Source organism: Dermacentor silvarum, chromosome 2, assembly GCF_013339745.2.
Source record: "Dermacentor silvarum isolate Dsil-2018 chromosome 2, BIME_Dsil_1.4, whole genome shotgun sequence".
NCBI lineage: Eukaryota > Metazoa > Arthropoda > Arachnida > Ixodida > Ixodidae > Dermacentor > Dermacentor silvarum.
This window is the reverse complement of record NC_051155.1, coordinates 55,914,270-55,928,524: the sequence shown is the minus strand read 5'-3', so window position 1 is coordinate 55,928,524 and position 14,255 is coordinate 55,914,270.

The following is a 14,255-nucleotide window of genomic DNA, read 5'->3' as shown; positions in this document are numbered from 1 at the left end:
GGTGCAAATATGCTTTCCAGATGTTAAACACAGTTTTTTACAAAATGTCATAAGAATTTTGTCCTCAGGCACATACATGTTTCTATTTGTCATGCACATTTTTCTCCATCATATATCAGGTCAAAACCACCCTAAGTCGAATTGTGAATAATTCAAAAGTTAAACTGGCTTCTCCACATGTAGGGGAAATGCCGTAGGCATTTGAGAATGTATTAATACACAATCGTTGGTTTGCGTAAACTTTCTGGGTTTAGGTGTGAAATAAAAGCTGAAATATATTGCATGGATTTGGCTTTTCGAAGCAATTTTATCTACTGCATTTATAAAACATTGCACATATGTTTCAAGAGCTCATTGATTAGGTTGTCATTTCACTAATGAAGACGACAGACTTTCATGCACAGTCAATATAAGCGGCTAAAAGTGACAAATTATTAGTTATTTCGGAAGTAAAAACTGAGTTTAGTTATGCAGTGTTTAACTATGTAGCTTTAAATGATCCATATAGTGTATACATCGCCGAGCAGGGGTGATTGGAGATCGCTGTGAGAGGCCTTCGTCCTGAAGCGGGCATAAAAATAGGCTGATGATGATGCTGATGAAACATCGCCGGAGGTGACCACCCCTCATCCAAGAAATAATGTTTACAGTTTAATAATTAACAACGAAGTTGTTTAAGCTTTTGGCTAGGCCGTGGAGCGTTAGCAGAAAATCGCGCCTGACGATGTCGTCACTGCGCGTTGCCTAGCAACGCCACGCACAGCTGGTGCAAGGCATTGCTAGGTGACGCACGTGACGTCATCGCTCGGCGAGGTTACCACCCTCTCCCTGGTTACCCTCGCCACAGCGCGGGGCGCGGCCGACGCATCCGGCATTCGTATCGCCGACGCATCCGACGCATCCGGCCCCGAGTATCGTCCCGATACACGGTGTCGGCTAAGTTGGCTAGAGCCAGCCAAGCCCGAGTATCGTCCCGATACACGGTGTCGGCTAAGTTTGGCTAAGAACCAGCCAAGCCAAACTATGTTAAGCAAAGGAAAGCAAAGTTAAAGCTGGGGAAGGGCCACCAGCTTCGCTGTTTGCCCAGTCTTCGCACCACTTAGTGTGAAGCTGTCCCTAATTTTTTAATTTATGTACGCCGTCAGCGCTCAAAGGCAGTACAGAAAGGACTGGGTTGAGCAGAATAAACAAATAATGCAATGATTAAAAAGTAACTTCCTAATCATATAATTCTAGCAATGGCAAGTAGAAAAACACGTCAGTGCGCCCCAGGAAGGCCGCTTTAGGATTTCTTTGGGGAGGCGATGCTATTCAAGGGATGCGTGAGGCCAGAAAGAGCTTAGGAAAGATAATGTGACTAGATTTGATGCCTACTTTATACAGCTGATCTATACGTTGCGATATATGGCGTGATGGAAATATCAGTTTAGGAGTTGCAAATTCAAGTTTGGTTTTATTTGTGGTTAGAGTAGCTGTTCCATCATTACTTAAACATATAAAACGAGTGAATTTAACACGGTGGACGCATACTCTAATTTTGTTCCTGTTAGTGTTTTCTTTAGTAGTAACTTGAGAGTGGATGGTGTCATTATAAATGTAGTTGCGCAAATAACCCAAGTTGGATTCGCATTGCTACTAACGTCGATATAGGCTGACCAGGTCAGGTTAGCGGTAATGTTAACGCGTAAATACTTCTATGAATATACAGGCTCTAACTTCGTGTTAAGTAAGTACGTCGGAGTTGCTCAGATTATGTTGCTGCTACGTCTGGCATGCCGCAAGGCTCCGTTGGGGTCGCTTCTTTTCTTTTTTAACGCAATAGCGTTAAGGGGCCCGTGTCGCAGAAAATCCGGCATCGGAAACCGGCGTGCGATGTCGGCGGGTGGCGGGGAGAATCATCCCCAACAATGCAGGCCCACCGAATATATTCAGGTATATGTATAGCGCACACCTTCTTATATGAAGTCCGATATATGCGCAGGGAGAGGCCTTCGTCCTGCAGTGGACATAAATATAGGCTGCTGCTGCTGCTGATGATGATGATATTGCCACACTATTTTATCACTAATGTCTCACATTCTGGACAAAGCTATTCCTCGGAACTTTGAGAATGACAATCCACAAACAAATGTCATGAAACAAAACACCCACAGTGCATGCCTTTTATGTTAAATATTCTCAGACTGAAATATTAAAAGTGTAAAACAAACACAGGAACCTGAAAAAAAATGATGTAATTTTGTTGGCGCGCTTGGGCACTATCTCCACGATCGGCTCACGCAAGAAGCTGCGTTGCTACCAGAAAGCTCGCCTATGTGCATAGCGTTCGGCGCCAGTGTTTGCCGGTAACCATTATGGTTGCATAAGCTGCAGTCGTCGGGAACCACGAGAAGCCGTCGGGGATCTTTGAATGCTATCGCGTTCCACTCTTAAAAGCGAAGCTTAAGCGTCCTCCAAATTTTTAAAATTAAAAATAATTGCGTTGTTATCGCAACCGAGATACAATTTTTGTTGATGATTGTGTACTGTGTGCAAGAGCATCTATGAGGCATTGTTTTCTATTGGAGGCTGACCTGAAGCGCGTACCAAAATAGTGTGTGACTAATAGCAAGTTCCTGAACATAAATAAATGTGTACCCTTTAGATTCCCCAGAAAAATATAATAAAATCAGATATAAGTATTTGTAATGTGGCCAAGAAATAAAATATAATTCACAAGTGAATGCTGTCAGAGGATGGCTCTTGGTCATAACATGCTATTAGCATGTAATGTAGTTCCGGGCGGGCCCTTGATTTCATGAAACAAAGTTTAAAACACGTAAGCATTAACGTAAAAAAATCCGGGTATAAAACAAGCTTTACCAATTTTGGAGTAGGCAGGCCTTGTGTCGGATCTGTTTTCGGATGTGCATATTAATGCAGCATTGATTGCGCATTAATGAACCCCAGGTGGTCTAAATTATTCCGGAGTCCCTCACTACGGCGTGTCTCGTAATCAGATCGTGGTTTTGGCCCGTAAAACATGAGAATTTAATTTTTTTTCTCAGTAATGCACTACAAGAAAATCCAATCCGTCGCGGCAATGTTCGTCCTGGGGACATACAACCACTTTCTAAGTGTACCAGCAAGGGAAAAAGAACGTGACTGGGTCCTTTTTCTTGAACAACGAGGCAAGTTACGCCTTAAGCTGTTTTACTCAATCTTTCATAATCATATGGGAATCTGCTCATCAGACTACCTGAACTAGAGCAGTGAACGGGCCGGTTTTTCAGGTCCGGGCCCGGCTCGAGCCCGAAAGTTCCATGCGTTGGCTCGCCCAAGCCCGGTCGGGTGCTCTTAAACCTGGCCCGGCCCGGCCCGGTTCTGTACGACCCATTAACCCTTGAGCTTATACGAATCTAGGTCAAGTTCTCAGTTATTGTGAAGATACTGCGCATGTGATCAACGGGCGCCGGGCGATCTTCAAGCTGCATCAAAGCAGCTTTTTGCCCTGCATCCCATCTTGCTGGTTACTTTATACTTTAACGGCGAGATAAATAAACATTTCATTGCTAGCCGAACACGCAAATATTATTCTATGATTATTTGGTATGAAAACACACATATACAGTGAACAGTTATGTCCGTAATGCACTACAGCAAAGAGGGATCAGGCTGGCAACAACGACCGGGAGTGGCACAACACCTGCTTACATTTAGGGAGGAAGAAATAGAAAAGTAGTACATCCCAGTAAAAAAAAGGTAATGGGTTCAATGGTAGCAATTGGTACTTTTCCAATTGGACCCAGTGACTTTTTTTCGCCACCAGGTGGAGTGTACCAATTACATCCAATTGGTGAACCAGTAGGTAAACGTATTGACGCTACCTTTTCAACCAGCTGAAGTAGACTGGTATCCAACTGGTCAACCAGTTGGACACATATGGTCATCCAGTTGAAGCTACAGGGTGCCGAACTGGCCAACCAGCTGAAGTAGACTGCTATCCAACTGGTTAACCAGTTGAACACATACGTCATCAAATGGAAGCTAACTGGTGCTCAACTGGTCATCCAATTGCAGCTAAATGGTGCCCAACTGGTGAACCAGCTGAAATAGGCTGGTATCGAACTGGTTAACCAGTTGAACACATATATCGTCCAATTAAAGCTAACTGGTGCCCAGCTGGTCATCTAATTGAAGCTAGAGGGTGCCCAACTGGTCAAACAGCTGAAGTAGACTGGCATCCAACTGGTTAACCAGTTGAACACGTGGTAATCCAATTAAAGCTAACTGGTGCCCAACTGGTCTACCAGTTGAACACACATGGTCATCCAATTGAAACCAACTGGTCATCCAATTCAACCTAAGAGGAGCCCAATTGGTCAACCAGTTGAAGCAAGCTGTTGTCCAACATTTGAACACACATGGTCATCCAAGTGAATCTAACTGGTGCCTTACATGTAACGTGTGCCTAAGGGCACATGCTTGAAATAAAAGCCATACAAAGGAGGTACTTGTTGCCTACAATCATTTATTATATTTAAAAATATTGTTATGGGGCACCAAGTAGGTGGAAAGTATGGCATTGTGTATTAAGACTATTTACAGGTGGAATAGAAGTGGTCACGATGGCAGGATACTAGGAATTGCTCGCAACGTCCGGGCAACATTGATCTTCATGTCCTCGAAGGAAATGGCTCGTAACATCTAACCTCCCAGCTGGAAGAGCACAGTCTTGGCCCAGGCTAATTACACAAGAAGGTGGCGGGAAAAGTAGCATTGTTGGCATTGTTCACGACATCTTGCAGCTTCAGAGGTGAGAATGACTAAAATCAGCAACTTTTGCAGCAGCTTCCTCTTTTTGTTGCATGTGGCATACGTATCGCACCGTATCACACCGTGCGTATGACATCCTTGCTAGCAAGCAAACTAGCTTGCACTGCGGCTATCAGTGGCATGCATTTCTTGTACATTCATCAGGAGATGAGTCCTCTTCCAGTAAACTCACTAAGTTTTGCACTAAAAATGATATTTCTTCTAAACTTTAAATACTCAGTTTTTGCACTTAACCTTTCATTTACTAGAATCGGTAAGATCACGTTTGTGTGAGTGATATGTCTGCACATTATATTCAAGAAAAACTTACACAATTACACAAGTTATAAAGTTTGATTGTAGCATTGGGCGCATTTTCACCTACGCATTTGCTCTGCAGGATACAGAAGTTGATACTTCTGGGAGCACCATTGTAGGTTACACATAAACCTGTAGAGCTAGCTGCATTTTACACTTTACCGTATTTAGACTGATTATTAGCTTGCAATTCCCCAACCAGCTGTCCAGTTTCTTCGAGATGGCATGCACCCTATAATAAGTTTAAAATATCAAGCAAAAATCCAAAGGAATTCAAACGGTGTAAGACTGCAGATCTTGAGGTACCCTGCAAGGATCTTAAATTCAGAATGCGCATGGGCTTGGCTCAATTGACCAGAGGGTTATGAAGTCCAGAACTAATTACACGATTCGATGGGTCTGGAACTCTAACCTGAGCTAAAGGCACTTTTAATTAGACTGCCATGGTCCGTGACGCCAGTGTGTCATTCTCAAAGTTTCGACGAATAGCTTTGTCAAGAATGTGAGACAAGGTATGAGCAACATTCCCTAGCGAAAATTGTAATAGAAAAACTAATATCCCATGAGGCTGTTGACACTAATACAGTCAATTAGCTCTATTAGTGTATTATTCCAATAGATCTATTGGTGTATTTGTGTGAAAGAAAACGTTGCAATGCACCAGATACAGAACGAAAAACATGTATAACTGCTGAAATTGCTAGAAGCACTTATTAGCACAGCATGTATTTTTACAGATTCCTCTTTCGAGATCTTCGTCAGGTCAGAAATCTTGATTGCCAGAGCTTTTAGTCCACTTCGACCAGAACACGTCCTTTTGAGGAAGTGGTTAAAATAACCTGTGTAGAAAAAATACACACATACAGAAACATTTAAAAGCAGGGGTGCTATTTCTATCACTAAAAGTTGAAATTGGCAATAATGTGATGCGCTAGCTCGAGATGTTTATCATAATGAGAAATGACGCCACCTGACAAGACAAAACAATTAGCGAGCATAGAAAATCAACATAAGATCTTCTGTGTGTTACTTCGAAACTGTAGGTGGATACGGAACAACTCAAGGCAGAAATCTTGCACAACATTGTCGGCAACACGCATGTCATTGCTGCAACGCGCATAACAATCGGTCCGATTGCCCGGTGAAACACTGCACAATCGATGCACGCCGATAGAACCACAAAGCCGCGACTCAAAGGGGTAAAAACAGTTGCCTTGCGTTCTTTTGAAGTCATAGCTGCATCCACAGATGAAACTATCCAAATATACTACTGCACGAATAAGATTGCACAGGCTCTAACGCCACGGGTTCCTTAAAAACAAATTGTTCATTCACTAACAAACATGCACGCCTTGCCTTGACATGGCAGCCGCCAATGTATGTGCATGTGCAGTGCGCAACTGCGGCTGATACGGCGGCCGTTTTATGTTCTTCCAGCCCGTCGTGTTCTCTTCTCTGCGATACTGCTCTTTGATGTCAGTAAATATTACGGCCTAATATATGCGGTATCAAGTAAGCAATTTAGGTAACAAGTTTAACATTACTTCATGCGCACTTCAACAGAAGATACGGGGCTTACGAAACTTCAGTGGCGAACATCACCGGGCACCGCGACCCTGCCTTGCAGACTACGGCTGGTGGTTCTTTGTTCTTTTTATTTCGTTGGGAAGTATTCAGCTGTGCTGTAAACATTAGCTGTTTCCTCAAGGACCCATCGCGACAAGGCTGAACAGAGGCCTCGAACGTCGTCAGTGAAGCAAAATTGGCAAGATCATGTAGGCAGGCGTCTCTTTGGTCTATGTCGCTGAGATAGGGGCCAGTTTCACTATAGACGAGGCAACCTAAAGTTTGCCCGCGCGGCACCAGCGCCGCCCACTCCCCTGGCGGCAGGATGGAAGTGTCGAAGGTCGCCGCCGGGCCAGCGCGCGGCTGTGTTCTCTACAGCGCGAGCGACCGCGTGCGTTGTTTTCGTGACGGCGAGCGCCACCTCATCAACCAGGAAAGGTGGCACGCAATACTGCCGTGTTGTTGATTGCCACAAGAGCCTCGAAAAGTCGAAAGCCGCCCGTGAAGTTCTACAGAATTCCGGAGAGGTGGTACGAGGAGGACAGACGACAAGCGTGGATAACTGCAGTGCGCCGAGTCAAGTAAGTCACGTACTTTCGCATTCACGTGCAATATCACGGCCGCTTGATAAAAACGCAATACTAATGTGCCTGTACTTAGCGCATGGCCATTTGTTTAGACGGGTCGCGTAGTTGAATCGTACAGTGAAATCCGCCGTGTTAGCTTAGCGGTAAATGCATACGTGTAGCGCCGCTAAGCTCGACGACGCGAGCTCGATTCCCGGTCACGGCGGGTGCATTTCGATGGGGCGAAATGCAAGAATACAGTTCTTGCCATGTACTTTGATTTTTGTGCACGTTAAAGAACCCCGGTGGTCAATTTATTCCTGATACCCTCCATTACAGCGTGCCTCATAATGATATTGTGCTTTTGGCACGTAAAACCTACGAATTTAATTGATTGTACTGTTCGTTCACTCGCGATCGGCAAAGACTGGCTCAAGATAATTATATCCTTTTTCCAAACGCTGCAACTTAAATTCCTAGTTGTACAGGCAACAAATAGGGCCGCACGTTACTTGTCTTTTGTGTGGTGGAATTCCGTATTTAATGCAAGCTGCGGTCATCGCATGCGTCGGTAAGCGGCAGATCGCAAAGCAGCTGCCCGAGACGCGCGCGTTATGTTTGTTGCTTGGCCATGCTTTCTGGGTTCACAATATCCAATCATGCTTTAAAGTAATTGCCACCTTGCACATTCTTCCTGCTTCACTCTTCCCGCCAAGAATCTTCGTTTCGTGTAGTAGCCGGCCATCGGTGTGAGCTTACTTTTGCTGCGGCGGGGCATTCGCCCGACGAGAAACTAGATTTGCTTTGGTGAGGCATGTATCGCTAATTCTTGCGCTCGTGCTGCTTGTCCCAAGGTAATCGCTGGTTACCGTGACCTGGGTTCATTTCGCGGAGCAGTTTGTACGAGTGATTTCTCATGACCAGTGAAAAGATACCTTGCTCAATAATGCAATGAGTTGCCATGACTGTAGCATTGAATAAGGCATGATATACTTTAAATATTTATACAGCATGATATAAGGCATTATGCACATATGTAGTACTTACATCGTTAATTAATTTTATTGGCTTATTGGTGCCTAATGCATGTGTTCTTTCTGTTCCGACAGTGCTGATGCCACTCCCTGGGAGCCAAATCGAGAGCAGCCGTGTGTGCGCGCCCAGCGACCAACGAAACCAACCGCAATCGTCACCGTCTCTACACATCTCTGCAAGCATGGATGACCGCTTTGTGACTGCACCATAGAGAAATAAAAGTGACTAAATGACTGAACTCGGTGCGTACCTCTAACTCGATATCGTATACTATCTTGTTGGACACCTCCGACACGCACTTGGCTTTCACTGTCACATCACCGCCCACAATTTTTCAACACCACACACGTGTGGAAGCAGACGCTCCCCTTTCTTGAGGTTGCCGCCACGAAAAAAACTGTTGGCGTCAGCAACCGTCTTGAAATCGCACTGCAGTCTTTGCATCGCTGTTCAGCAAGCAGGCGATCTGCCGCCGTGGAAAACGGAGCGCCGTGAGCACGAGCAGCGAAGGAAAGCGCGGGCGAAACAATGTAAACAAAGCGGAGACTGCACCGCGGAGCGACCGCGCTGCTTGAAATTTCCACATTGGGGGCGCTGTCAGGAGGCGCAGGAGCGCCTTCAGGCGATCGTTTTCTCGTCTATATAGCATAGTACACTGAAACTAATGCAAACGTGCGAACGCACTGTGCTGCACATCTGAACAGCAGAAGACTTAATGTTACAGCGATTCCTCAGAAACACCTCTCCATGCAAGCAAGCGGTCCCCTAGTATAAGTTTTCATAAACTTTCACCCTCGTATTAAACGAGCAGCAAACAAGAGCAGCGGAATCTTTCAGCAATACATGTTGTATAACAGACCAGCAACAATCTGCATAACGCCAACAGGACCTATTAGTCTAATAAAGAAACTAGTAGACACAACACTGTATAAGAATAATAAGTCTTACACAGACAGTTTATTGGTATTATAGGTAAACCAGTACAACTAATAGCCATTTCTATTGGTATAATACAAAACTGTATTAGACAAATACAAACATCTATTAAAACTTTTGCTAGGGTAATTACAACCAGAATTTAATTGGCGGCTACGCTACCGCCATGTTTTTAAGCGTTCTTTGTTGAGCTGCCTTCACTTTTTGTTTTTACCGTTTTCAAGGACACAAAAGTTGGCGGGTGGTTTTTGCGTCGGAACAAAAGTTGAACTGTTGAAAATGATGAATACAATAAGCTGCTTTGAAAAAAAGAACGAGAAACATCTTTTTTTCTTTTTTTGCGATTTTCTGTTGCACCTTGCCTCCAAGCGGCCGCCGGCAGAAGCTGAAATTTGACGTCATAACATCCACTCGCGCGCGCGCGCGCGGCCAAGGTCGGCTCCGCCGTCGCAGTGTTTCCGGGGGTGTGGTACCTTGCAGCGTTTGTTTAACCCCTTTCGGCGATCTTCGCACGTGGTCCGTCTGAAACATCCCCGTCGGCGCTCCACGCAATTGGTGCGTTCCCGCGATCGTCGCTCGGTATTGACGCGTTCTTCGCGGCGGAAGGAAATACCCAGACATTGCTGTTATAACAGCATCGTCAGTCGGGACACGCCGTTGCACACGTTTCCAAGAGACGAGAAGGTGCGTAAACTTTGGATACCTGCCCGTAAGCCATCACGCCCAGCCTGGAGACCTCTAAAAAATGACTTCATTTGCGCGGACCACTTCGTCGACGATGATTATGTGACCAGGCCGGCTGTGCTGAAAAGCCTCGGCATGCCGCTCAAAAGGCGATGCCTAAAGCCTGACGCTGTGCCATTGGTCTTCTCACGAAAACGCAAGGCAGAAATGATCAGCGGCGCGTTTGAAAACAGGAGGCGAAAAGATGTCGGTACTGTTTTCGTTCATTTGCAGCCTTCTTGAGCAGTGCGAGGGCGAGGCTGGGGCGAGATGCCCGAGGCTGGGCACGAAGGCAGCAATGTCTTTAAAAATGTTGGCAAAGCATGGTAAAACAATACAAGGCTAGCGAGCGCGAGCGCGACTCACGAGATCAGTCTTACATGGCATCGGGGCAGACACACCATAGAATAAACAACAACACACACAGCTCTGCTTCTCCACAGGATAAAAGCAGGAAAAACTGGAGAGAACGTTAGACATGTGCTGCCATCTGTCGGGTGGCTGGCGAAGTGGACGTGATAGTCTCGGAGGTACTGATATCTCACAGCAGTTGCTCACGCCGACGGCATAAACTACTATTCAGTCATCCACGCAGTGCTGAAGTACCCCGCAGCTGCGTCGCGTGCGTGCGATCTTGAAAAAGCAAGTTTACAGAGGAATTGACAAATAATTCTTGCACTAGCGTCTGTTGCAGAGTGAAATCTTCGCGCTACGGTTCGCGAAAACCTGACCGGCACTTCCACGGCCGCCTGCTCTTCGTCGCTTGACGCGGAAGGCTCGTAACCATAAGTGGTAATATTTCTTGTGAAGTTGGAATGGTCCTCGTCTTCAGACGTGTGGTCATCGCTGGTAGAGGCACCAGAACTCGAATCCATGCTCGCGATGGCGGCGTCGGCGCGCTTCGAACGACAGCGGCCGGCCGGCAGGCTATCCAACGAGGGTGTCGTGACGTGACGTCTTCCAACTCCCGCGGGTCGGGCGGCCAGGTGCGCGATCACAAAAACGCCAAAAATAAAGCCATCGGCTCAAAAATGAGCTAAGTGACTACTTATTTTCGGTGTAATCACACACTGAGGATTCATTTTCAGCATTTTCGTAAAGCTTTCAGATTTTGTGTCCGTATGCCTTTCAGAAAACTGCGCCAGCGGTCGCATACCTCAGCCTGCGATCGCCATCAAGAGGCCTGATCATGATTCTCTGATCGCAATCGCCCGGATCCAGACTCCGAAAGATCGCGATGGCAAATGACCATGTAGCAACACTTGATCCGGGTCAAGCCCAATGCGGATCGGCCCCGATCGCGATCAGAAGGGTACGTGGGACACCGGTATTACTGAACAGTGTTCGCGTGTTGAACGTTGCCGGGTTCAGCTTTCAGTGCAGCCTGACCGTATAAAATGAACCTTAGCACCCGCTGCTGTATATCGCAGGTCTGACCGCTGCCTTGGTCAGCTGCTCCGTAGACGCTGGGGACCGAAAGCCAGGGGTTAATTGCGAAAGTCATGATGGAAGTAGTCGCCAAATACTGCACCACAACGAGAGGTTAATTCTTGTTCGGGTGAGGGAGTGTCTTGTTGAAGCTCTGTGGGCCTTCAAAATTTGGCGCCATCGCGACTAGTACAGTCCTGCCGATCAATGTGATTTTTTTTTGCATTTTTCACGTTTAAATTTAGGCCCGAAAATGGCTAGGACTGGGATATAAGTGTGGGACCATGGGTAAAGAAACCCGATGGTTTTCCTCTACTCCATGACACCATTCTCCTACAGTTCTTCCCACAGCCAACCACAATTCCACCAGCACTACCTGCAACAGACCTGCCGGCTGTCGGATCCACAAAAAAGAAGTGTTCAGCAAACTCGCCATTCACTATATAATTCATTACAATCGGCGCTCGCCGATTTTAAAGTGAACTACACCCATGCAGTGCCGGGTGGAATCATCTATGCGGCTATTCGCGCATCCTGCCCGAGGGACATCAGCAGCATTTACTCCACAGCATCAAGCATATATGGCCAAGAAGTGATATTTCCGATGTCAGCAGGCGACTGTCATCCATCGTGTCAATCTCGAAGCAAGGGAAACCACCCAAACATCTGGCCAGTGAGTACCCATTTCGTTTACTTCCAATGCGTGTAAACTGATGAAACAGGCCCATAAAATTTCTTCTAGAATCCGCCAACGCACTGCTCCACATGTAGATTTGTTAACACAGCGGTCTCAGCACATGTTATTCACGATCACATCCTCCTGCTCTCAAAGGCAGTGAGTGTTCCGAAAATTATGGTTGTCATAGATATGAAAAAGAAAGTCCGAAAAGGTGCCGCACGCTACTGTCCTAAAGGGGTAAATGCCTGCTTACCGTTAACAAATACTATGAGGCCGAGTCAACATATTTACAGTTCATTTGTAATGTCAAACGCGCATTCTTTCAAACTGACCTGCTGAAGAGTCTTACCAATAACCCGAGAAGGTTCTGGCAAGTTCTAAACCGTCATAAGGCGCCGATCGTCACACTTATCAACACACTTGGCGAGGACGGTGAGCGACGTTGAATATGCAAATTTATTTAACACCGCATTCTCATCTGTCTTCACAAACGAAACTGATGTGCCACCATCGGTCCCAACTGGCCAACAGAGATCGCTTATGCCGTCAGTCACATTTTCTGCGCACGGCATCACCTGTATAGCTGAAAATATTAAGATGGCATCTATTGCAGGTACTGATGAAATCACCAGCAAACTGTTAAAAATACTCGGCATGCTTCCTCAGTCTATCTATCATTACTGTTCAAGCAATCACTTTCCACCGGTAGCATACCCAGCGATTTGAAGGTGGGCAAGGTTGTTCCGGTCTTCATATCAAGTTGCAAGGAATCACCCCTCAATTACCACCCCATCTCTTAAACATGTGTGCCATGAAAAATCATGGAACATGTCATCTATTCTCACATAATGAATTTTCTTGACTCTACTAATTTCTGTCATCCTTCTCAACACGGTTTCCGTAAGAACTTATCTTGTGAAACAAAATTAGTTATTGTCGTTCATGACTTGCATGTGAACCTTGATTCTGACCTCCAAACTGACGCAGTCTTCCTGGATTTTCCGAAAGCCTTCGACAAGATTCCTCACAAACGGTTTCTACAAAAGCTTTCTTGGTTAAACTTAACATCCTGACATGTTGCAGTCGATAAAGGGATTCCTGTCTAACCGCACCCCCCAATTTGTTCGCGCTAATAATCAAACCTCTAGTTTTCTTCCGGTAACATCAGGCGTACCGCAAGGGTCAGTCCTTGGTCCCCTCCTATGTTTAATATATATTAACGACCTACCGACGCACGTCTCCTGTAACGTCCGTATCCTTCCCGATGATTGTGTTATCTATCGCACAGTTAATAACCCCTCTGATCAACTAGCTCTCCAAGGTGACCTAAACTGCGCCCAGGACTGGTGTAACCAATGGCTCATGGAACTGAACTCCGACGAATGCAAACTCGCGACGTTCAACCGAAAACGTAGTCCTCTCCTGTTCCCTTATACAATCTCGCACGTCACGATATAAATATCACAGTCATAAATACCTCGGCGTAACGTTGTCTAATAAACTAACCTGGAACGCGCATGTCACTAAAACCATATCATCTGCCGACAGAAAGAAGCCTCGGGTTCTTAAAACGTCATCTACGTCACGCACAACCAGACCTGAAATTGCTTGCCTACAAGTCACTCGTACGCTCTAAGCTAGAATATGCCTCTGCCATCTGGAGCCCTAAGCAAAAATATCTATTAAAGCGCCTAGAATCAGTACAATATCGTGCCACAAGATTCATTCATTCATGCTATTCCTACAATACCAGTATATCACCGTTGAAAGCAGAGTCCGGCATATCAACCCTGGCTTGTCGGCGTCGTATCGCTAGTATGTACTTATTCCAGAAGTTTTTTTTTACAGCTCACTTCAATCATCCACCCTACATCAGTCCTCCGGTACGCATTTCACTTCGCATTGGTCATCCCCTCCAAGTCGCCCGGCCACGTGCGCACACTACCACTTTTACCTCATCATTCTTTCCACGCTCAGCCTCGGACTGGAACGGCCTTCCACACGACATCGCCGCAATCACCTGCCCATCCACATTTTTGAACTGGATAACCACCATATTTAACTGCGAGCAAAGGTGTACTTAAGCATTCTTTCCTTGTGTATTTATTTACTTTGTACTTTTAGCCCACCCCTTATGTCATACCCCCAACCCTGGGGGTCTTTAAGGTAATAAAGTGAAAGTGAAAGTTCAGTATCCTTCGAAATGCGTG